General features: G+C 42.8%; 2 long non-coding RNA genes across 4 annotated transcripts; one reads left to right on the top strand and one right to left on the bottom strand.

The window, feature by feature from the left end:
* Nucleotides 1-7,832: 7,832 nt before the first annotated feature.
* Nucleotides 7,833-10,401, bottom strand: LOC308636089. The gene is made up of 3 exons (XR_014019340.1): nt 9,365-10,401; nt 8,322-8,405; nt 7,833-8,197 (listed from the first exon to the last, which is right to left on the bottom strand). It is a non-coding gene; the product is annotated as an uncharacterized lncRNA (long non-coding RNA).
* Nucleotides 8,755-22,963, top strand: LOC308636088. 3 transcript variants are annotated; one of them, XR_014019337.1, is made up of 3 exons: nt 8,755-8,784; nt 18,683-19,095; nt 19,359-22,963. It is a non-coding gene; the product is annotated as an uncharacterized lncRNA (long non-coding RNA). The 3 variants fall into 3 exon arrangements; XR_014019338.1 differs by lacking the exon at nt 8,755-8,784 and adding an exon at nt 10,399-10,483; XR_014019339.1 differs by lacking the exon at nt 8,755-8,784 and adding an exon at nt 12,849-12,981.
* Nucleotides 22,964-23,970: the final 1,007 nt, after the last annotated feature.

The following is a 23,970-nucleotide window of genomic DNA, read 5'->3' as shown; positions in this document are numbered from 1 at the left end:
GGGCTTTTAATTTAATTTTTTTCTTTTTGGTACCAGTGATAGAACCCAGGGACACTTAACCACTGAGCCACATCCTCAGCGCCCCCCTCCCTTTTTTTTTTTTTTTTTGTATTTTATTTAGAGACAGGGTCTCACTGAGTTGCTTAGGGCCTTACTGAGTTACTGAAGCTGGGTTTGAACTTGCAGTCCTCCTGCTTCAGTCTCCTGAGTTGCTGGGATTACAGGCGTGCACAGCTGCGCCTGGCGAGACTTTTAATTTTTAATTTGCAGCTCAAAGTCTGCACAAGGGACCTGATACTTCTGAGACTGTCCTATAATTGGAGGATGGTTTGGAAAACCAAACCCAAAGTCTATTCCTGCAGAATGTGGCAGGTTATATACTCATGGATGCAGGCTGAGCCTCCAGCAGGATTCCTTGGTCAGAGACTTTACTCTGAACTTCACTGTTAGTGAGCAAGCAGTCCAGTGTGCCCTGGAGAGGAAGAACATTAGAAATGCCTGTGCTGGGTCCCCCTGGACTTTACCAAGGCAAATCTATTTTCCTGCTGCTTTTGCTGTGTATCCTTCACTGTTGAGGAAGGAAGAAAAGAAAGAAAAATCTAGCTATGAACATAACCTGCTTTTGAGTCATATAAGTTCTTCCGGTAAATCACCAATTTACTTATTAATAAATAAGTAAAATTTAAAATTGAATTAAAACACATTGAATTCCCAACCTTTTCTTCCTTCCTAAAAATTAAGTCAGTGCATTGGGACCTGGGGATGTGGCTCAGAGATAGAGAACTTGCCTAGCATGTGAGGCCCTGGATTCAATTCCAGCACCACAAAAAGTTAGGGCATTGGGCTGGGAGTGCATCTCAGTGGTAGGATGCGTGCTGAGTATGTGCATGCTCCTGAAGGTTCCATCCACAGCACTGCAAAAATAAATAAAAAGGATAGGTCTGAACCAAATGCTGGTTTGGCTGGGTAGTCTGGGTCTTGGGAAAAACTCAATTGAAAATTAAGACATGCAATCTGAGGACGATACAAAGCTAGATTTCTCTGAATGGCAGAGTATAGAGATACTCATGTCCCACGTGAATGCTCACCAGAGGGTAAAGGAAGATTGTCATAATCAGGCCAGGGGGATGATCCAGTCTGAGGACATCAGTCAGCCTCCTTCTCCAGCCAGTCCTTTGGTTCAGGAGCAAAGTGGCTATGGCAACAGAGATGGAGGTTATGCACACTCAGTGGCATGGACTTCCACCCACCAAGGCTGACCTGGCTATAGACACTGCTGGGTACCTCATCTGCCAGCTGATGAGACAACACTTAGCCCCTCATATGCCTGAGATGGGCCAGCTTCCTGGTGTTAGGTTGATTACCTTGGACCACTTTCATTATGGAAGAGGCAACACTTGCTTCTTAATGGAATTGATGCTTGCTTTGGGCATAGACTTGCCTTCTCTGTCCACCATGTTTCTGCCAAAACTACCATCTATGGATTTGCAGAATATCTTCCTCACGGTCAAGGCATTCACAGCAAATGGAATATAGCAGCGGGCTTATTCACATGGAACGCGCCAATTTCACCTTGGTCCCCATCGTCCTGAAACAACTGCCTTGACAGATGGTTAAATAGTTTTTTGAAAATTTCAGTTACCATGCCAGCTAGGTGGTGAGACCTTGCAGGGCTGGGGTATCATCTTCCCCAAAGTGATGTAGGTTCTAAATCAGCAACCACATTGCTCCCTTACCCATCACGAATGATCCAGGAATCCGGTGATAAAATGAGATTGACCCCTCTCCCTAGTAACCCTATCCAGCAGGAAATCTTTGCTCTTCATCCCTGTACTTCAGCTGTGCTGGTCTAGAAGTCTTGGTTACAAGGAAGGAGAATATTTTCACCAGGAGGCAGAACGCCACTGAACTGGAACTTGAAGACACCATCTGGCCTCTTTGGGCACTGCATCAACTGGTAAAGTGCTGGCTGAGGTGAGGATTCTGCCTGGCCTGGCTCTCAGGGGAAATTGGGTTGCTGGTCTACAATGGCGGCCAGGAGGAAGAATGCAGGAGACCCTCTGGTCCACCCCTGAGAGCTTCAATGTCCTCTGATGAAGGTCAATGGAAGACTATGAAATCTGATTTAGATTTCTAATGGCCCAGACCCTTTGTGGAAAAAGATGTGAAGATAGAAGGGAGACCAGTAGAGTAGGGGAGGGGGATGGAGAAGGAATGAGGAGGAAGTACTAGGGACAAATCTACAAAATGATGCTAAGTCCATGTTCTAATATACCACAAGGAGGGGCTGGGGCTCATAAGTAGAGGGCTCGCCTAGCTTGCATGAGGCACTGAGTTCGATCCTTAGTACCCCATAAAAATAAAAGAAAGGTATTGTGTCCACCTACAACTAAGACGTAAATGTTGAAAAAAAATACCACAATAGATTCCACTTATGTGTATAATTATAATACACTAATTCATAATAGCAGGGTGCAGTGACACATGCCAATGATCCCAGTGGCTTGGAAGGCTGAAGCAGGTGGATTGAAAGTTCAAAGCCAGCCTCAGCAAGTTAGTGAGGCTCTAAGCATCTTGATGAGATTTTGTCTCAAAATAAAAATAAAAAGGGCTGGCGGGGCTGGGGATATAGCTCAGTTGGTAGAGTGCTTGCCTCACATGTGCAAGGACCTGGTTTCAATCCTCAGCACCACAAAAAGAATTAAATTAAAAATAAAATAAAATAAAAAGGGCTGGAGATGTGTCTCAGTGGTAAAGTGGCCCTGGGTTCAATCCCCAGTACCGAAATAAATAAATAAGAATAATTGGGCTGGGGATGTGGCTCAAGCGGTAGCGTGCTCGCCTCGCATGCGTGCGGCCCGGGTTCGATCCTCAGCACCACATACCAACAAAGATGTTGTGTCCGCCAAGAACTAAAATAAATAAATAAATTAATTAAAAAAAAAAACAATAATAATAGGAGGGAGCTCAGAATAGAGCAAACAGGTCAGGGGAAGGAGGTGGAGAGGGAAAGGGAAGAGACTAGGGAATGAGATTGATCGGATTATGTGCTTGCACAATTATGGCAATAATTAATCCTACTATCCAGTATTATTATAATGCACCAATAAAAAAAAAGTTGGAGTCATTCCATTAGGCAAGGACTCCTGAGCCAGATGAGTGCATTTAGTGATGCAAAGATGTGCCCAAGACCTGGGTGATTCCGTCCTGTGCACTGCCCTTGTGACCTCCACTTCATGCTTGTATTCTCCTGGTCTCCATTTCCCACCCACTCTGCTTTCCCCTCTGCTGGCCCCAGATACCTCTACACAGGTTGTTGACCACTACAGCCTCAGGAAGACTGCCTGTCCAGCAGCCCCACACTGCAGAAGTCCAGTCCCCAATAATACACCTGATGTGCGTCTCTGTTTCTCCAAATGAATTCTGATTAATAGAGTTGTTTCAACTTAATTATTTTAATGCACTAAAACTTGCCCACGACTGGGGTCTGCATATTTGATGATGTCTTTCTGCGACCTATACAGGGGATCAATAGCTTGATCGGGTAGAGAACTTGAGCAATAGCTTCCCCTTCTCCTTGGCATCTAATGTTGCAGACAAATTTAAAACCAACTTGCCTTTTCTTCTTCAGTCTTGAAACAGTTTATCTTAATACCCAGATGCTGTTAACTTCTTTGTTTAATAATGCAAATTGGTAATTTCAGACATTTACATTAATGTTTCTATTTGTGTTATTATAATAGATATATTATAATGTTTTGATCCTGCGAATTGAACCCAGTGGCATTTTGCCATTGAGCCACACCCCAGCCGTTTTTAAAAAATTATTATTATTTTTTAGTATGAGACAGAATCTTGCTAGTTGCTGAGGCTGGCCTCAAACTTGCCATCCTCCTGCCTCAGCCTCCTGAGTATTTGGAATTACAGGTGTGCGCTGCTGCACCTGGTGATGTTTCTAGTCTTTAATTTTGCCTGACACCGAGTGAGCTTTCGCTTCCACAGGTTCAGATCTTCAGTTTGACGACATTTTCCATTGTATATTTGAATATTTTAAGGATCTGTTTCCCCACTTTTTTTGTCCTTTACCCTCTATCCTAAGTACCTTTTCTCATGACTACTCTCAACATCACTACTTCATTTTCACCGTTCTGCAATTATCTTTCTCCTTAATTCATCTTTCCTAATTATGCCAACTGCTATTTCACCATATTACTCTTGTCTTTTTATCTCCTTTTTAATTTTTTATTTCATAGACTCCACAATGACTTTAATTTCCCTGAAAGGAGGCAAAGTATTTATAATTCCCTAGTGTGAATCTTCAAAGGAAAGTTCCTCATCGATCTTTTGTACTTTGTGTTAATTTCCTCCATTTCAGTCACGGGGTTTTCCCCTCTATGTTTATATATTATTTGCTGTTTGACTTATTTGTTTGGTTTTGGTTTTTGAGACAGGGTCTTGCTGTCTATGTTGCCTGTGTTACCCAGGATGACCTTGAACTCATCAATCTACTGCCTCAGCCTCCCCAGTAGCTGGGACTACAGGCTTACACCTCTGTGCCTGGTCTCCTGTGTTTGTTTTTTTATTCATTTACGTCTTTGAGGGAAGGCAGTTATATAATCTAATTACCCATCCCGCTCATCTGGTTATTTTTTGGTTTGTCTCCTTGGCTCTTGTTCAGGAAGACTGGATATGATGGATCTCTACGGTCTGTGTAATCTTTCACCAAGGAAGGTGAATGCTGGGGTCTTGGGCAATAAATATTGGGAACTTATTCCCTGTGTTTGCTACCTAATGGCAGAAATGCTCACAATTTATGTTCTTTTTTTTTAAATATTTTTTTAAAGAGAGAGAATTTTTAATATTTATTTTTTACTTCTCGGCAGACACAACATCTTTGTTGGTATGTGGTGCTGAGGATCGAACCCGGGTCGCACGCATGCCAGGCGAGCACGCTACCGCTTGAGCCACATCCCCAGCCCACAATTTATGTTCTTTTGATTCAAGATGAACCTGATAAGAAATAAAGTCAAAAGAAACTTGGGAACATCCTATTTGATGGATATGTTAGTTATCTATTGCTATGTGTTAAATTATCCAGTAACAGAGTGACTTAACATTAAAATATATATGTGATATATTTTAATAAAGTATGTCAATTGTAGATAGACACAATATCTTTATTTAATTTATTTTACTCTTTTAGGTGGTGCTGAGGCTCAAACCCAGTGCCTCACACATGCTAGGCAAATGCTCCACCACCGAGCCACAGCTCTAGCCCTTCCCAGAACATTTTTATTTGACAGCTTCTATGGGTCAGGAATCCAGGTGTGGCTAACCTGGGTCTTCTATCCTCTCTCACACAGAGCTGCAATCCATTGTTGGCCAAAATCCCAGTCTTCTCAGACTCAACTGGGGTAGAATCTGCTTCCACCCTCACCCATAAGGTTATTGGGAAGATTCATTTCCTTACAGAGCTGTTGAACTGAAGGCCTCCCTTAACCCCTTGTCATGCAAACCTTTCTACAGGGCAGCTCACAACAAGGCAGCTGGCTTCCTCTGAGCAAGGAATATGAGTCAGAGGGAGAAAGTAGAGTACAAGAAAGACAGAAGTCACTGTCTAACCAAACCTCAGAAGTTATGTCTCATCAGTAACCTATTTGTGGGTTTGTTTTTTTTTTGTCTGTTTATTTGTTTTTGGTACAGGGAATGAACTCAGGGGCACTCAACCCCTGAGCCACATCCCAGCCCTATTTTGTATTTTATTTAGAGACAGGGTCTCACTGAGTTGCTTAGTGACTCACTTTTGCTGAGGCTGGCTTTGAACTCATGATCCTCCTGTCTCAGCCTCCCAAGCCACTGGGATTACAGGTGTGCGCCACTAAACCCATCACCTATTCTATTCTTTAAGGATAAATCAATACATCCAGTCCACAATGGAGATTACACAGGGCAGGAGCAGGAGGTGGGCATTTCCAGGAGCCATTTAAAAGCTGCCTCCTACAGTGGCCTATCCCATACTCTTTCCTACTTCCTTCACCTCAGAACTCTTCTTATCAGGAGCAAGGTCAGAGGAAAAGCATGGTCCTTTGTGGCTTTTCAGGCTCTCCTCACTTATCCTTCCACATTGGTAAGGAACGTGCTCATGGGTATGTTTTAAGCTTCTCAGGAGACCTGCCTGACTTCTGGTCCATCTTTGCAAATTGGATGGATGTTAGTAAAACCCTTAAAAATTGCATCCAAGTGGGTACAGTGGCACATACCTGCAGTAACTGCTTCATGGGAGGCTGAGGCAGGATTGCTTGAGCCCAGAAGTTTTGAAACCAGCCTGGGAAACATAGTGAGACCCTGTCTCAAAAAAAGGTGGGTAGGACTGGGAGTGTTGCTTAAGGATAGAGTACTTGCCTAGCATGTACAAGGAACTGGGCTTGATCCCCAGTACCACAAAGAAGGAAGGAAGGAAAGAAGGAAGAAAGGAAGGAAGAAAGGAAGGAAGGAAGGAAGGGAGGGAGGGAGGGAGGGAGGGGAAGAAGGAAGAAAGGAAGAATGGGAGGGAGGAGAAAGATTTTTTAACTGGGCATACTACTATTCAGAAGAAAACTACATTTCCCAGCCTCTCTTGCTGTTGTATGGCCATGTGACTAGGTTCTGGCCAATTAGATATTTAACAGAGTATTCTCCAGCAATAGCTGGAAAACTTTTTAACTCTTTTCGACCTCTTTTCTAGGTAACATGTAGTTGCAACACTTTGGGATCATGAACATAAGGACCCTATCAGGTATTGTGGGAATTTGCTAGAAGAATCCAAGTTCCTGAGGATTTTGAGGGGTAGACTCACCTTTCCACTTTTTACCACTTTCCTCTTTGTACATGGGACAGAAATAAATTTTTGTCTTGAGCAATTTTTAATATAAGTTTTATACCACTTATAGGTAAGCCTAAATATTACTAAATAATTTGTGTGTGTGTGTGCTGGGGATTGAACTCTGTGCCCTGTACATGCTAAGCATTCCTTCTACCATTGGGTTACATCCACAGCTCCTTGCATTTAACTAAATATAGTGTGGATTTAGAAATTGAGAAAGGCATGGTTCCACTCTTTTTTATAATCCTGGAGAAATTGCCACAGGAAAAAGTATTTCAAGTGTACTTTGAGACCAGGTTGGGAGGTTAGACTTTGTACATGTTCAACATAAAAAAAAAAAAAAAAAAAGTATGTGTCCACAGTAGGAAATTCCAAGTAAAATTATAGGATCCACAGCATTCAATCTCCAATTTAGTTGCCTCAATTATAAAGGGAACACTGAGAGTTAGGGGTAGGGAAGTAGACTTCTCCCCATTTATCTTGTTTCCAAGGATTACTGCCCCTACTCAGAGCTATTAAAAGTTCCTTTTAAGAGACACCAAAAATAAAGTGGCACTGGCATCTATCAGGGAGCCCATTTAATGCCACTCCTAGGAGTGGAACCTGCTTTAATTTGCTCAAGTCCAAGTCAAGCCCTGTTTTTATATAGACTAGGATATGGAAACCTCTGAGAAAAATATTTTAAAATACAAATGTGAATCTAAAGGCAAGAAAGCCCAAGCCAAGTTGTGTTAGGATGTACCGAGGCACAACTGAACTGAGTCTGGGGAAAACACAGATGCTTTGGGGCTTGGATCTACTAAAAGTCAGGATGGGGAAATCAAGTTTTTTTGTTCCTTAAAAAAATTGTGGTCACTTGTGGGGGCAGTGAAGGGGGTGCAGTATTTTGCTGTGACGTTTCCATTCACTCCTGGCATATGATCTCTCCTGACCATGAGAATTTGTCATCAGAGACTGGGATTGTACAAATTCTCATGGTCAGGAGAGATCACATGCCAGGAGTGAATGGAAACGTCACAACAAATTCTTACCATGTGTGAGGCCCTGGGATCAACCCCAACACACACACACACACACACACACACACACACACAATTTGTTGGTAGTAAACATCAGTATCAGTATCTAGTGCATCAACATCAGGACTATTGATGATGGGAGGTGAATAGGAGGGAGCCTGGCTCAACACAAAGGAGGGGAGCCCAGAGGGTGTGGCCCTATTGTTTCCCACATGTTCACAGGGGCACAGTAGCACACACTTGTAGTCCCAACAACTCAGTAGACTGATGCAGGAGGATCATAGATTTGAAGCCAGCCTCAGCAACTTGCCAGACCCTGTCTCAAAAATAAAATTAAAAAAGGAAAAAAAAATCATAAGTGCCTCCAAGGCCAATGTACTTAGTAAGATACATACATACAGCCATTCTGGGCCATTCTGTTAGTATCATAAATGACGAACCTTCTGCTGGTCAAATGATCCATGTATGTACACACTTCAGGAAGTTTCTGATTTCGTAAGTCTTTTTCAGAATGGGCACTTCCTCTATAGAGTGAGAGGGTAGGTTGTAGAACTTGGCAATAAAATCCACATTCCCTTGGGAGAAAAGTCGTGTATTTAATCAGGGATGGCTGTTTTGAAAATGGATTTGACATTATGTTCCAGTGTGTTCTACCAGGGTAACAGCTCTTTGTTACTGTGTGTGTGTGTGTGTGTGTGTGTGTGTGTGTGTGTGTGTGTTTAAAGCTCCTAGACTGCTGCCACAACCCCTGGAAGGCTGCTTTTGTTCCTTGCCCACTTTCCCTTTAAGGGTTTAGTGTTTCAGAAGGCAGAGTTCCAAGTGCCCTCTGGGCTAATTGGCACAAGGTGAGAATTTTCCAACTTGGAAGAGAAAGAGCCTATTCACCAGGGAAGGCTCTTCAAGGTAATTGCTCAGTGAGTTTCTCCACTGCCTTTGGCAATCTTCAGGGACAAACCCCTCTCCCTGTTAGGAGGAGCTGGAAACCCAGGGACGGAGGGAAAACAGATTTGCTGAGAACTTTGAAACCAGTGACCTTCAGAGAAGAGCAAGTAGAGGAAAGGCCAGGACAGGCAAAGGCAGCTGACATTTCCCTCCCCAGCAAGGCAACAGCTTGGCCTTACTGGCTGTTCCCATTCCTCCCAGTCTCTAAAGAGCTCTGGCTTGGGGGCTTGTTGAGGAACCCCCTCAAAGGGAGAGCGGCATAGGCCTGTGCCAGCCATTTGTGAGCAAAGCCTCCTGGTCTGGGGGGTGGGGGGCTCCAAGAGGAGGCCATGTGTGTCTGGGGTGGGGAATTGGGGAGAGCAAGGAACAACAGGGGGAAGAGAGAAGGCAGACCTCTGAGTCACCTCCTCCCACCCTGGCATGGGGAAAAGGCCAAGGGAAGAGGGTGCCAAGCAAATGGGTGGCAGGCTGACAAGCAGCAGGAAAGCATCAAACTGAATTGTAGTTTTCAGCACCCCCCCCCCCACACACACACACACACCAGCTCTGTTCTGGAACCTTCAGTACAGTCCTGCTGCTTGCTATTGCCTTGAACGTGGGGCGTGCATTCTTTCTGGGAAGAGGCAGATGCAGGGGCCTGTGGATGGTGGGTGGGGAATAGGAGGGGGGGAGTGGAGCTCCCAGTGGGCGTGGTCCCACCGTTTCCCATCCCAGTCCTGGAGAAAGGCCGAAGGGCGGCCACAGGTGTCTCCAGCGGAGAAGTGGCGCTCAAAGCCAAGCTAAAGGGCAGCCCTTAAGAGGGCTCCCAGGCTGGGGGTGAAGGCAGGGCTGCCTGTCTCCCAAGCACGTGTCTTAATTATCTGCCCAGGAGTGGCTGGCCCCTGTTTCTGGTAGGGGGAACTTGGCAAGAGCCCTAAATTCATGAGGTTGGAGCAGGCTCTCTGGGTTTGGCTCTATTTACTAATGTATGACCTTGAACAACTCATTCAGATTCTCTGTACCTCAGACTCAACTGCAAAAGCAAGAAAATGATGGGACTTTCTTGGAAAGGTTACAAGGGGTTAGTGGAAGCCCGGGTGGCCTTACCTTGGTGTCTTGCTGCGTAGTTTGGCTGAAACACCACCAGAGCCACACTGTTGGGTCAGCAATGGGAGTGGTTTTGAGAGTTGCTGGGAAACCTAGATTGGCCAAAATGGAACAAATCATGTCAAACTCATTTGTTCGTGTGGGTTTCTTTGTTATTTTGTTTGATAGTGGGGATTGAAGACAGGGGGACTTGACCGCTGAGCTACATCGACAGCCCTTTTTCTTAATTTTATTTATTTATTTATTTATTTATTTATTTATTTTTAATTTATTTTTTTTTTTGAGATGGGATCTTATGGTTGCTGAGGCTGGTCTCAAACTTGGGATCCTCTCTGCCTCCAGAGTCACTGGGTTTCTAGGCATACGCCCCTGTACCCAGCTTAAGTCAAACTCATTTGCGATGAATCAAACAGTTTTTTTCCTCCATATGGGGAGGAAAAATGTGAGCAGTCCCCCTCCCCGAGACATTCCTTAAAGGCTTTTGTCACACAAGACTGCCATTTGTAATGTTCCCTCCTGCGATGTCTCCAGAAGGCCCCAGTTGAGTTCGCATTCCAGCCCATACATAAGACAGGTAAAAACCACAGTGGCAAGAAGGGGGCGCTACAGAAGACCGTGTAGACAGGGTTCATGCCGCTTCCACCGGGAAGTCTCAGAAGTGGAGGACAGCTTGGCTGGCTGCAGTAGTCAGAATAATAGCCATCCTGATTGAGGGGCCCCTGTTGTAAGGGCTTTGTAGCTGTTGATTTATTGAATCATCAACCTGAGCTGGGGTTGTTTATTCTACTCATTTTACACCTGGGGAACTTAAAGCAATGCAAGTTTAAATAACTTCCCTAAGATCCTCTATGTGACATTGTTGGGAGATGGGGACCATAGGGAGGTGTTTGGTTCATGGAGGTAGCATCCATGAATGGATTAATGTCTTCCTGCTGAGAATGAGTTCTTACACTTGACCTTGACCTTTCCATTTCCCACATGGGTTGAAGCAGTATGCCTCAGCAGCAACTGAACAGATGCCAATTGTACACTCTTGGGCTTCTCAGCATCTAGAACTGTGAGCCAGAATAAACCTCTTTTATTTATTAATTACCTAGTCTCCAATAATCTGTTATAGCAATAGAAAATGGACTAAGAGTTTTATTAACAATGGATAGCAGCATTATATTTTAACAGTCATTACTTGTGTGTGTGTGTGTGTGTGTGTGTGTGTGTGTGTGTGTGTGTTTTGCTGGGGATTGAACCCAGGGCCTTATGCATGCAAGACAAGCACTCTACCAACTCAGCTACATTCCGCAACCCCCCACCCCCAGCTTTTTTTTTTTTTTTTTTTTTTTGAGACATTTTCATTGCCTGTGAAAAATCTCTCTCTTGGATAGCTCAGAGGCACCACTAACTCAATATTTCTAACGAGAGAAGCTTAATTATTTTTCCTATTTTGTCCTCCAACCCCACCTTTTCTTTTGATCCACAGGGTAGCAAATGGCTCTACCTCTTATCTTCTCCCCACCCAACACTGCAGACAGCTTCTACATTAAGGCTACAAGGATCTTTCTGAAACAATGTTGGTTTGGAGGTGGGGATTGAGAGAGAGGGAGCAACCTCAGGTGGTTTTCCATTTTCTGGCTTGAAATTAGCTATCAAGGTAGGGCGGATAGTGGGAGGAACAGGTTTGGACCTCTTAACTTGCAAACATCCAGGTTTATTAAAAGGGTGATACTCAGCATGGCTCAGCCTTCTAATGTGATTGAGTACAATGCAAACAAGAGAAACAACCATGAAATTGCTTTGGCTTTAGTCCAGCCATACTTTCTTTTATTTTCTTTGTACTGGGATTGAACCCAGAGACACTCTGAGCCACATCCCCAGCCCTTTTTATTTTTTATATCAAGACAGTGTCTCACTAAGTGGCTGAGACTGGCCTCAAACTTGCAATCCTCCTGCCTCAGCCTCCCAAATCACTGGGATTACAGATGTGTTCCATGGCACCTGGCTCAGCCATATTTACTTTAACAGCTTTATAAAGCCTATGTTTCTTATTTTTGAAACTGTTAAGGGCTTAAGGAGTCATATAATTTAAAAAAAAAATTTTAGTTGTAGATGAACACAATACCTTAATTTTACTCATTTATTTTTATGTGATGCTAGGATCAAACCCAGTGCCTCACACATGCTAGGCAAGCGCTCTACCATTGAGCTGCAACCCCTGTCCAGGAGTCATATAATTTTGAGTTGTACTTTATTTCATGAGTGAATATATGCTGTGGTAGTATTGGGGATTTCAGGAAGGTAATGGGAATAAGCCTCATGAATGGTAAAAGTCTACTATAGCAGGGGGCAGTGGCGCATGCCTGTGATACCAGCGGCTTGGGAGGCTGAGATAGGAGGATTGCAAGTCCAAAGCCAGCCTCAGCAATTTATCGAGGCCCTGAGCAACTCAGTGAGACCCTGTCTCTAAATAAAATGCAAAAAGTACAAAAAAAAGGCTTGGGATGTGGCTCAATGGTTAAGCACCCCTAGGTTCAATCCCTGGTACCAAAAAAAAAAAAAAAAAAGAGTCTACTATCAATATAATAGACAATATATTGAACTAATTTCCAATAAAACTTATGTAAAATGTGAAGGGGAGAGTGGGTGTGTAGTCTATGGATAGACAATGGCCATCCTGTCCTAGGACTTACTTCCTGCTGGGCATTCTGTTACATATTCTATAAATATCCCAGTTCAACCCCCACATTATTTATCATCCAGTTTACGTGTGAGAAAAGCAAGGTTCAGAGAAGTTAAGTAACTTGCTCAGAGTCACAGAGCAAGGGGTGGAGTCTGTATTTGTTCCCAGATCTGGACTGACTAGAAAGCTTGGGTTTCTCTGAAGAGCTGTGTTGTCTTTGGTTGCAGAATAGGTTCTCGGACAAGCAGGGGCTGACATGAAGTGGAAATGGGAAAGGCTTATTGGAGAGCAACCCCCTGAAGGGGCAGACCCCAATGAAGACGTGTCAAAGTTGTTGCCAGCCCAATGGGGAGCTCTGAAGCAAAGGCTGCCCTTCAGAGGGTCCAGCTGGGGCAGAGATGGTGAGGCCTATGTCATTACCTTGCTCGGTACTTGGCTTGACTCCATGAGGAACATGGACTCAGCTCAAAAGCCAAGCTGAGCAGGAAGGCTGGTGCACGCCTGTAATCCCAGCAGCTCGGGAGGCTGAGACAGGAGGATCACAAGTTCAAAGCCAGCCTCAGCAAAAGTGAGGTGCTAAGCAACTCAGTGAGACCCTGTCTCTAAATGAAATACAAAATAGGGCTGGGGAAGGGGCTCAGTGATTGAGTGCCCCTGAGTTCAATCCCCTGCACACACACACACACACACACACACACAAAAAAAACAGGAGGTGGGGAACATTGGCAGCCCTACGAGGGATAGGCACATCTTCAAATAAACAGCACTAGTGACAGGGATAAGACTAGCTACCATGTATTGAGTGCTTGCTGTGAGCCTCACTTCATCCTACCACAACTTCTTCATATGCTTGGGATTCCACACACCTCCAGCCTGTGAGCTTCTGAGGACAGAATAACAAATGAAGCGCACTTCTTATTCTTTTTTATTTTTATTTTTAATTTTTTTTTTAGTTGTAGATGGACAGATGCCTTAATTTTATTTATGTATTTTTATGTGGTGCTGAGGATTGAACCCACTGGCAAGCTAGGCAAGAGCTCCACCACTGAGCCCCAGCCCCAGGCCACGCTTCTTGTTCTTGAGGTGCTCTTGTCCAGTGGTATAATGAAAAGAAAGGTCTTGCCACAAATGGCTGAGCTAAGAAGCTGAAAGCTGGCCCATATGACTTGAGGCCCGTCATTTTTGTGACAACAGCATACTCCTGAATCCATAAGCCTGGAAAATATCACAATGCACTCAAGAGGCCTCCTTGTCTAAAAAGAGTTTGGAGAAAGAAATAAGTCACAAGGAGTAGGTACCCAATGGTTCCATTTACATGAAGTTCAGAAGCAGGTGCTGGTTTGGTGGGGCACACACAGCATAACAGCAAAGAAAAAAGCAAGGAAGTGATTTCCCTAAGTTAGGACAGTGGACTCCTCGGAGGGAAGGGATGTGAAAGGGGGCACACAGGGGCTTCTGGGGAGTTGCATGGTGTTCTAGATCTGGTAGTGAATATATGGGTGTTCAATTTATAGCAACACTTTAAACTACACACACACATCTCATAGCTCACAATACATAAAATCTCAACAAGAACTATTGCGTTGGGTGGGAAACTATTTGCCAGGTGCAGGCATCTGTGATGGCAGCTGAAGGGCATTTTCAAAGACTCACAGATATTAAATCTTCCAGGTCTGGGCTGTCTTCCACACAGGTGATTTGCAGCCTGGCTGTTAGTTCTTTTCTTGTTTGTTTGGTTTTTGGTACCAAGGATTGAACTCAGGGACACTAGACCCTGAGCCACACCCCCCAGCCCTATTTTGCATTTTATTTAGAGATAGGGTCTCACTGAGTTGCTTAGCACCTTGCTTTTACTGAGGCTGGCTTTGAACTCACTATCCTCCTGCCTCAGCCTCCGGAGCCCCTGGGATATGGGCATGCACCACGGAGTCCGGTCTGGCTGTTGATCCTCAATGTGTGTTGCATCCCAAGTAAACGGAGGAGGACAGAGCTTGCTAGATCATCTTGCCATTTGATACAACTTGTCTGAGCAAGTGGGTTTTTCCTGTTGCTGAAAAGGCTGCTGAGGAATGAAACTTGATTCGCACTGTAACAACAGCCACCCAGATCTCCACCAAGCCAGAGCAGCCTCGGTCAGAAGCCTGAGGGAATCTCACTCCCAGATACCTCCCATTAACAAAGCTTTAATGGGTTTCTTTCAGAACTTTGACAAGCAAAGAGGAATTTTAGGGTGAGCTCTCTTTGCTTCTGTGACGCCTCCACTGGAAATACATGGGAGGGATTCAGAAGCAGATTTTGTCTGTGGGTTGGCCTGGGGCGGGGGTGAAGGTGGGACGGGAGGAGGGTTCCGGCATGGCAGGGCTCTTTGGGGGATTTCAAGTTGGTTCTATCCAGTGCTGCTTTAGTCAAGGTGGAACTTTGCTTTCTGAAGTACTGGCCCTCTAGATGCCCCAGGCCCATGATCATGTTCTGATCTGCACTTGGCCCAGTGGTTATCTGGGTGACAGCCAGGTTCACACAAGGGTTGAGGTGTGCTTTAGGGCCCAGAGAAAGCACCCTTCTTCTCTCAGTGGAGATGGGGTGGGAGAGGCAGGCTGCTAGGTAAAGGACTCCCATTAATTAATTAATTTATTTATCATTATTTTTGTAGTATTAGGATTAAGTCCAGAGGCACTCGACCATTGACTACATCCCCAGCCCTTTTTATTTTTTATTTTGAGATATGACACTAAAGGTATAATCAAAAAGGAAAAAAATAAACATATTGGACTTCAAGAAATGTGTTGGACTGGGGATGTGGCTCAGTGGTATAGAGCACAGCCTAGCATAAGGCCCTGTGTTTGGTCTCCAACGACAAAAAAAAAAGAAAAAGAAAAAGAAAAAGTAAAGAATAAACAATTACAAGTCACATATTAAAAAAGAGTTCACATCCAGAATATCCAGATTTTTCTGGAGAACTTCTAAAACTCAACAACAAATAACCTGACTCAAAAATGGACAAAGAGCCGGGTGTGGGGATGCACTTCTATAACCCCAGCAGCTTGGATATTGAGGCAGGAGCATCGTGAGTTCAAAGCCAGCCTCAGCAAAAGTGAGGTGCTAAGCAACTCAGTGAGTCCCTGTCTCTAAATAGAATACAAAAATGGGGCTGGGGAGGTGACTCAGTGGTTGCATGCCCCTGAGTTCAATCCCTGGCACCGCCCCCCCCCACCACACACACACACACAAAAAAAAGGACAAAGGATTTGAGTAGACATTCAACCTCACCAGTCATGAGGGAAATACATGAGGTACCACCACAGACCCATGAGACTGAATATTATATATATATATATATATATATATATATATATATATATATAGAGAGAGAGAGAGAGAGAGAGAGAGAGAGAGAGAACCATTGTTTACTAACAATGGAGAGAAAGAAATGGGAACTCTGTGCAGGGTTGGTGGAAATGTAACATGGTGCAGCCACTGTGGAAAGTAGAATGGAGGTTCCTCAAAAAAATTAAAAATAGAATCACCACATGACTCAACAATTCCACTTCTGGGGATAGCCCCAAAATAATTGAAAGCAGAGTTTCAAAACGATGATGGCACACCCATGTTCATTAACAGCACAATTCACAGGAACTAAAATGTGAAAGCAAGCTGAATGTCCATAAGACAAGGGTTGAGCAAACCATGGCTCTAACACACAGGATTCACCTCAAGTCGAGGAACTCAGAGGAGTCATTAAAGAGAAAGTAGATGGTGGTTTCCAGGAGTTGGGGAAAAAGGAGAGGGAAGTTATTATTTAATGAGAATAGACTTTAAGCTTTCACCAAAGGAAAAGATTTTTGAATGATATCATGTGTTTAATACCATTGAACTCTACCCTTAAAAATGGTCAAGACTTGGTCTGGGGATGTGGCTCAAGTGGTAGTGCGCTCGCCTGGCATGCGTGCTGCCCGGGTTCGATCCTCAGCACCACATACCAACAAAGATGTTGTGTCCGCCGAGAACTAAAAAATAAATATTAAAAAAAAAATGGTCAAGACTGGGCTGGGGCTGTAGCTCAGTGGCAGGGCACTTGCCTTGCACATGTGGGGCACTGGGTTCGATCCTCAGCATCACATAAAAATAAACAAATAAAATAAAGGCATGCTGTCTATCTAAAGCTACAAAAAAAATTTTTTTTAAAAATGGTTAAGACTGAGTATGGTGGTGTGCACCTGTAGCTCCAGCTAGCAGGAGGCTGTGGTTCGAGGATCAGTCGAGCCCAGGAGTCTGAGGACAGTCTGAACAACATAACACTGTCTCAAAAAAGGAAAAGGAGGGGGTGTTGGGGATGTGGCTCAGGGCTAGAGTGCTTGCCTGGTATGGGTGAAGCCCTGAGTTTGATTTCCAGCATTGTAAAAACAAAAAATAACAAAGTGATGATTTAAAAAAAAAGTTAAAATGGTAAATTTTAGGTTAAGTATATTTTACAACTAAAACAAAAGGGAGGGCTAGGGTTGTAGCTCAGTGGTAGAGCACTTGCCTATCATGTGTGAGGCACTGGGTTTGATCCTCAGCACCACATTAAAAAAATATTTAAAATAAAAGGGTGGTGGTGGGGGCAGAGAGCCAGGTTTGATGGTGCATGCCTGTAATCCCAGCAGCTTGGGAGGCTGAGACAGGAGGATCGTGAGTTCAAAGCCAGCCTCAGCAACTTAGTGAGGCATTTAGCAACTCAGTGAGATCCTGACTCTAAATAAAATATATATTTAAAAAAGGACTGGGGATGTGGCTCAGTGGTTAAACACCCCTGGGTTCAACCCCAGTGCAAAAGAATAAACCGAAGGAAGGAAGGAAGGAAGGAAGGAAGGAAGGAAGGAAGGAAGGAAAAAGAAAAAGAGGGAAGAAAGAAAAGAGCCAAGTCAGGAAAACACATGAAGGAAACTTAAGGACTGAAAGGAGCCAGTCTGCAAACGATAATATTGTTTGATTTTTCACTATATGATCTCCTGGACATTGTGGGAAAGGCAGAAGTAAGATCAGTGATCACCAGGGACTGAGGGAAGGTGGGAGGAACAGGTAGAAAGGGAGATTTTTAGGGCAGTGAAACTATTTTGAAACGGCACATGATAGTATGTATTTGTCAAAACTAATAAAATCGCACAACCCAAAAAGTGAACCCTAATGTAAACTATAGATCTCGGTTAATGATAGTGTATCAACATTGATTCATCCATTGAAACAAAAGTAGCCCACTAAGGCAAGATGTTAATAACAGGAAAAGTGCATAGGACAGGGTTGTATGGGAACCCTATGAACTTTCTGCTTAATTTTTCTCTAAACCCAAAACTGCTCAAAAAAAAAAAAATCTATTTATTAGAAGAAGAAGGAGGAGGAGGAGGAAAGACAAATCCACTTTAGACATTTCAGAATTTCTCAAAAAGGGAGAGTTGTTGAAATACATCATCAAAGTTAGATTTGATTAAGATAACTTTAAATGGACCTGGGGTGAGGCTTAGGGGTACAGAGTCCTTGGCAATCTCCAGCACCGAAAGGAGGGAGCGGTGGAGGACTTTGGAATAAAATTGTTACCATCTAGAAGGACTTTACATTGAGAATTTCTCTAAATGACTCCGAAGTTCTCATTGCACATTAAGGAAAAAAAAAAAAAAAGAAAGAAAGAAAGAAAGAAAAGGAGACACACAAAATTAGAGAAACACAAAAATACACCGTCGCTGCCTGAGCGGAGGTGCAGGCCTGTAATCCCAGCAGCTTCGGAGGCTGGGGCAGGAGGATCGCAAGTTCAAAGCCTTCTTCAGCAAAAGCGAGGTGCTGGGCAACTCAGTGAGACCCTATCTCTAAATAAAATACAAAATAATAAAATATATAATAACATAATATATATGATATATGATATATAATATATAATAATATAATAATAACTAAATAAAATACAAAATAGGGCTGGAGGTGTGACGATCAGTGTTGGAGCGCCCCTGAGTTCAATCCCTGGTTCCAAAAATAAATAAATAAATACACCATCACGTTAATGTGCCCTTCAGTCTACCCATCTAGCTTTTGCAGGTCACCATCACTCGCTGCCTTTGTTTTCTTGTTCTGCAGCAGGGCGACAGTTGCAAAGGTGGGGTGTGAAGGGAGGACCCAGGAAACGTGATGGGAGTTCCGGAAGAGTGAAATAAGGATGCAGCCGCCCTTAGGAACATGGCCTCTCCACCTACGAGCTGCCTCCACGGAGGCTGGCGCGCTGCGCAACGTTAGCAACCTTGCCCTTGAAGGAGTAGCCGCGGTTTTGCTTCTTAACAGTTGGGTGCCAGCTTCCTGCCAATCCTGAAGGACACGCCCAGTTCCCTGGCTGGGGTTAGTGAAAGTGAAAGGTTCTGACGGTCCCTGAGGCTGGAGCTGAAACACCTGGCAGCAGGAAGAACAGGTCAGCCCTAACTCGAGGGTGCTCCCAAGCGGCTGTGGACTAGCAATAGTCTCTGCGGGGGATTGGAGAAGTGTGAGCCAAACTGTAGGTACGTGGAGAACTTGGAGAATCTACGACATAGCAACCCTTTTTCTTTTCCTTCCAGTTTCTTGAGCTTGCAGAAGTCGAATTTTTTTTTGGGGGGGGGGCGGGGCTGAAGGGGAGGGGCTACTGGGGATCAAATACAGGGGCACTCGGGGACACTCAACCACTGAGCCACATCCCCAGCCCTGTTTTGTATTTTATTTAGAGAAAGGGTCTCACTGAGTTGCTTAGAACCTTGTTTTTTTTTTTTTTTTTTTTTTTGCTAAGGCTGGCTTTGACCTTTCGATCCTCCTGCCTCAGCTTCCAGAGCTGCTGGGATTACAGGCGTGTGCCACCACGCCTCGCCCCATCCTTTTTTATTTTGAGACACGTTCTCCCCAAGTTGCTGAGGGGCTCGCCAAATTGCTGAGGGTGACCTCCAACTTGCAATCCTGCTGCTTTGGCTTCCTAATTCACTGGGATCACAGGCATGTGTCACCTGGTCAGCCAAGAAGTTGATTTTTTTTTTTAAAGTAAGTAATATTTAATTGACCAAATTGTGTCCACCCAATACATACCACATGGTTTGTTGGACATATGCATTATATAATGAACACCACAATCAAATTAAGTAATGTATCCTTCAATCAAATTAATTAACACTTCTATTACCACCCATAGTTACTATGTTGTGTGTGGGGGGGTGATGGAGGGGGAGGACAAGTAAAATCTGCTCTTGTCAAATTTCAAGTAAACAATATAGTATCACTAAATATAGTGACTATGCTAAGTATTAACACCCCCAGAATTGATTCACCTTACAACTGAAACTTTGTACCTTTTGACTAACATCTCCCCATTTTCTCTACTCCAATCTCTGGCAACTATCATACTTTCTGCCTCCTAGTTTGACTTTTTTAGATTCTACATGTAAACAGAATCATACGGTATTTGTCTTGCTAAGCCTGGCCTCTTTCCCTTAGCACAAGGTTCTCCACGTTCATGTTGTCTCAAATGGCAGGATTTCCTTCATTTTAAAAGCTGAATATGGGGTCTGGGGATATAGCTCAGTTGGTAGAGTGCTTGTCTTGCCTGCACAAGACCCTGGGTTCAATCCCCAGCACACACACACACACACCAAAAAAAAAAAAAAAAAGCTTGAATATGGTGTGTGTGTGTGTGTATAACAATTTCTTTATCCATTCATCTATCAATTAGGATTTAGGGAAAAAGACTAGTGTAAACCTAAATCTCCCTCTCCTTGCCACAGGACTCATGTAACCAATTCTCAAATGCATACTAAATACTGATTATCTAAGATTCGGCAAAGTGGGAGAAAAGGACCATTAAGGACCATTTCCCAAGACAGTAAGGTACTCTGAGTATTCTGAGTCCATGTGGGAGGCTGTGACTTACCCCTTTGGGAATCCCCGCTGGGGCTTGAACTCAGGACCTAAAACATGCTAATCATTGAGCTGCATACTGAGCCACCAATATTGAGCCCAGGACTTCCAGTATGCAGGAAAGTGTGATCTACACTGCAGTCCTTTTAAATTTTTATTTTGAAACAGGGTCTTGCTAAGTTGCCCAGGGTGGCCTTGACCATGCCATCCTCCTATCTCAGTCTCTTGGGTAGCTAGGATGATAGGCATGTTCCACTGTACCCGGCAAGTCTGGGATTTTTATTGTTTGATCCTATGATCTGTTGGTGTCTTGTACTGCCTGGGTAGGTTGAGGAAGAAGCAGGAATTGACGTGACTGGGAGTTGGCAAACTAATGTGGCTGTAGTTTGGGCTTCTGCTGAATGGGAAACTCAAAAAGGGCCCATTGAATTGAGCCTCAATATCTCAGAGAGTCAGATCTGGGCGGCAGTGGGGCCTATTCACAGTATTTGTAAAGCCAGGGAAAGAGTGCAAATGGAGATCCAGGTTCTGAATGTCTAAATTAGACGTTCACAATAAAACTAACAAACGGTTTAATAAAACTGTCTAGTTGGGTACAGTAGTGCATGCCTGCAATCCCAATGACTCGGGAAGTGGAGGAAGGAGAATCACAAGTTTGAGACCAGGCTTGGCAACCTGCTGGGGATAAGGCTCAGTTGGTAGACTGCTTGCCTTGCATGCACAAGGCCCTGGGTTCGATCCCCAGCACCACCAAAAAAAAAAAAAAAACCTGTCTCAAAATAAAAAATAAATAGGGCTGGGAAGGTAGCTCAGTGGTAGAGCTAGACTCAATCCCCAACACCACCAAATAAATAAATAGATGGACAAATAAATAAAATATGGTCTAATTTCTTACTTTTGCATGCTTCATAAAAACAAAACAAACTTCCTTTAAACAAACATTTTAAAACATTAAAAAAGCTGTAGTTTTGTATGTCTGAAAGCCAGAAAAATGCAAAGGTAACTGAATGTAATTATTACTATACATGTAAAACCAATGAAATACTAATTATTTTAATTTCCTTATCCACTCCCCCTTGGTAGTTCATCAACAGGTATAATGTACATTACTTGTTTCCCATAACTTATCTATAATATAATCTAGCTAAATTTAGCAACTAAGTGAGATTTATACCAACTAAATATGCTGTATATGAATTCTTCTCTTTCTTTAAATCCAAGTCTCATTTTGAGTCTCATTTGGCAGCACTGGGGCTTGAACTCAGGGCCTAAAACATGCTAATCGTTGAGCTGCATCCCCAGCCCTATGATGCATTTTTAAGATATTTATTTATTTATTTTTGGGATAGGGGATTGAATGCAGGGATGCTTAAACACTGCACCATATTCCCAGCTCTTTAAAAAAATATTTATTTTATTCATTTTAGTTGTTGATGGATCTTTATTTTTTATTTATATATGGTGCTGAGAATCGAACCCAGTATCTCACACATTCAAGGCATGCACTCTATCACTGAGCCACAACCCCAGGCCTTCAGCTGTTTTTTATTCTACTTTGAGATAGGGCTCACTAAGTGGCTTAGGACCCTGCTAAATGAACCCTGCTAAATTGCTAAAGCTGGCTTTGAAATTGTGATCCTCCTGCCTCAGTCTCCTGAGCCACTGGGATTATAAGCATGTGGCACTGTGCCCAGTCCTGTAATTCATTTAAAAAACCCACATTACAAGTTGAACATTTTTGTATCATGTAATGGCTATGAAAACTGGAATTTTTTCATTGTTTTCTGTAAGTATAGAGCAGCCATTACTATGAGAAACATCATTATGCTTGATTAAATATTGGTCACTAATATGAATTTATAAGAGTATCATCTATCACATGATAATGTTATTTGTCTTTGTTCAGTACTATTTTTGTTTTGTAGTTTATTAATCTCTTAAAAAGTAATTTTAGTAACTGCATAAATGTTGTTTGTATGCAAATGATGTTCCCCTTTTTAAAAATATACATCAAGACCATAATTATTTCCAGACACAAATGCCTTATTTGGCCAAAGCAGATCTTGTAAGATCTGTTGTAAAACTCTGATAATAGGAAAAAAATATGTAGTTCAGTACTCACAATATTAAAAAACATAAAAACTATTTTTAAAAATAATTTCTTTATGTAAAATAATTTTGGTATAAAATTAAATGCTAATTCTTTTTGCTGTGTTCATGCAATGGAAAATTGTAATTATTAATTTGAATCATATTGCATTTTGCTAGAAATATATTTCTGCTGTCAGAAGGATGAGATAGTCATTTTTCAGGTTCAATATCCAATAAGCAGAGTAAAACTTGATGTTCGAATTCAATTGCAGCTTTTATAAATGCAATTTCTCTTCATATATTAGTGGACAGATCAGAGTTGCATTTGGCTTTCTGAATTATAAATTTCTTATGCATAATTCTCTTTGTTTCCTTCTCATTGTTTTGATCAATAATTAAGTCTCCATTTAATAAAGAATATGAAGTCTCAGGGATTTCATCTGATCTTTTCAAATTGTGGGTTTGAAGATTTCTTTTGTTCATTTTCATACAATAAGTAATTAAATCTTCATTAAATAAAGAACTCATAAAGCCCTGTTTGCAGATTTTAAGTGGGTCATACTCAGCAAAAACCTCCTCACTTTCCTGGTTTCCTGTTTTTAGAAATGTAAGCAGTCTGCTCCTCTTCTCCTTTTCTTCTCTGAGCTCTATTTTCTATCCCCATGATGATAGGATGACTGGCACTCATTTTCAAACGTTTTTAAACAAAGCTTAAATTTATATTTAAATTTATGAATTTAAATTCCATCTGAAAGATTTCGTAAAAAATGTATAATTCTGCAGTGGTTACTACAGTGTGGGAAGGGTGTGGGAGAGGGGAGTTGGAGAAAGGATGGCTATGGATACCCGGATGCAGCTGTGTAGGGGAAATAATCCCTGAAGTTCTCTAGCACCTTAGGGTAACTGCAGTTGACAATCAATGACTATTGCAAAATAGCTTGTACAGAGAATTCTGAATGTTCTCAACACAAAGAAATGATAAATGTCTGAAGTGATAGACATGCCAATTACCCTGATTGGATCATTACACATTATATACGTGTATTAAAATGTCAAACTGGGGGCTGGGGTTCTAGCTCAGTGGTAGAGCACTTGCCTTGCATGTGTGAGGCACTGGGTTCGATTGATTCTCAGCACCACATTAAAAATAAATAAATAGGGTAAAGGTATTGTGTCCATCTACAGCTAAAATTTAAAAAAAAGCCACACTGTATTCTATAATTATGTATAATTACTATATTTCAATTTAAATATATTTTCAAAAAATTATCAAGTGGGCTGGGAGTGTTGCTCAGTGGTACAGCACTTGCCTAGCATGTTTGAGGTCCTGGGTTCAATCCTCAGCAGCCCCAGTACCCACCAAATTATAATTTTAGTATTCAATGTGCATCTGGTTGCATTGTGTT

This window comes from Spermophilus citellus (assembly GCF_964194105.1).
Source record: "Spermophilus citellus genome assembly, chromosome: 17".
NCBI lineage: Eukaryota > Metazoa > Chordata > Mammalia > Rodentia > Sciuridae > Spermophilus > Spermophilus citellus.
Note: the sequence above shows the minus strand (reverse complement) of the source record. Positions and strands in the feature narration are given on the sequence as shown.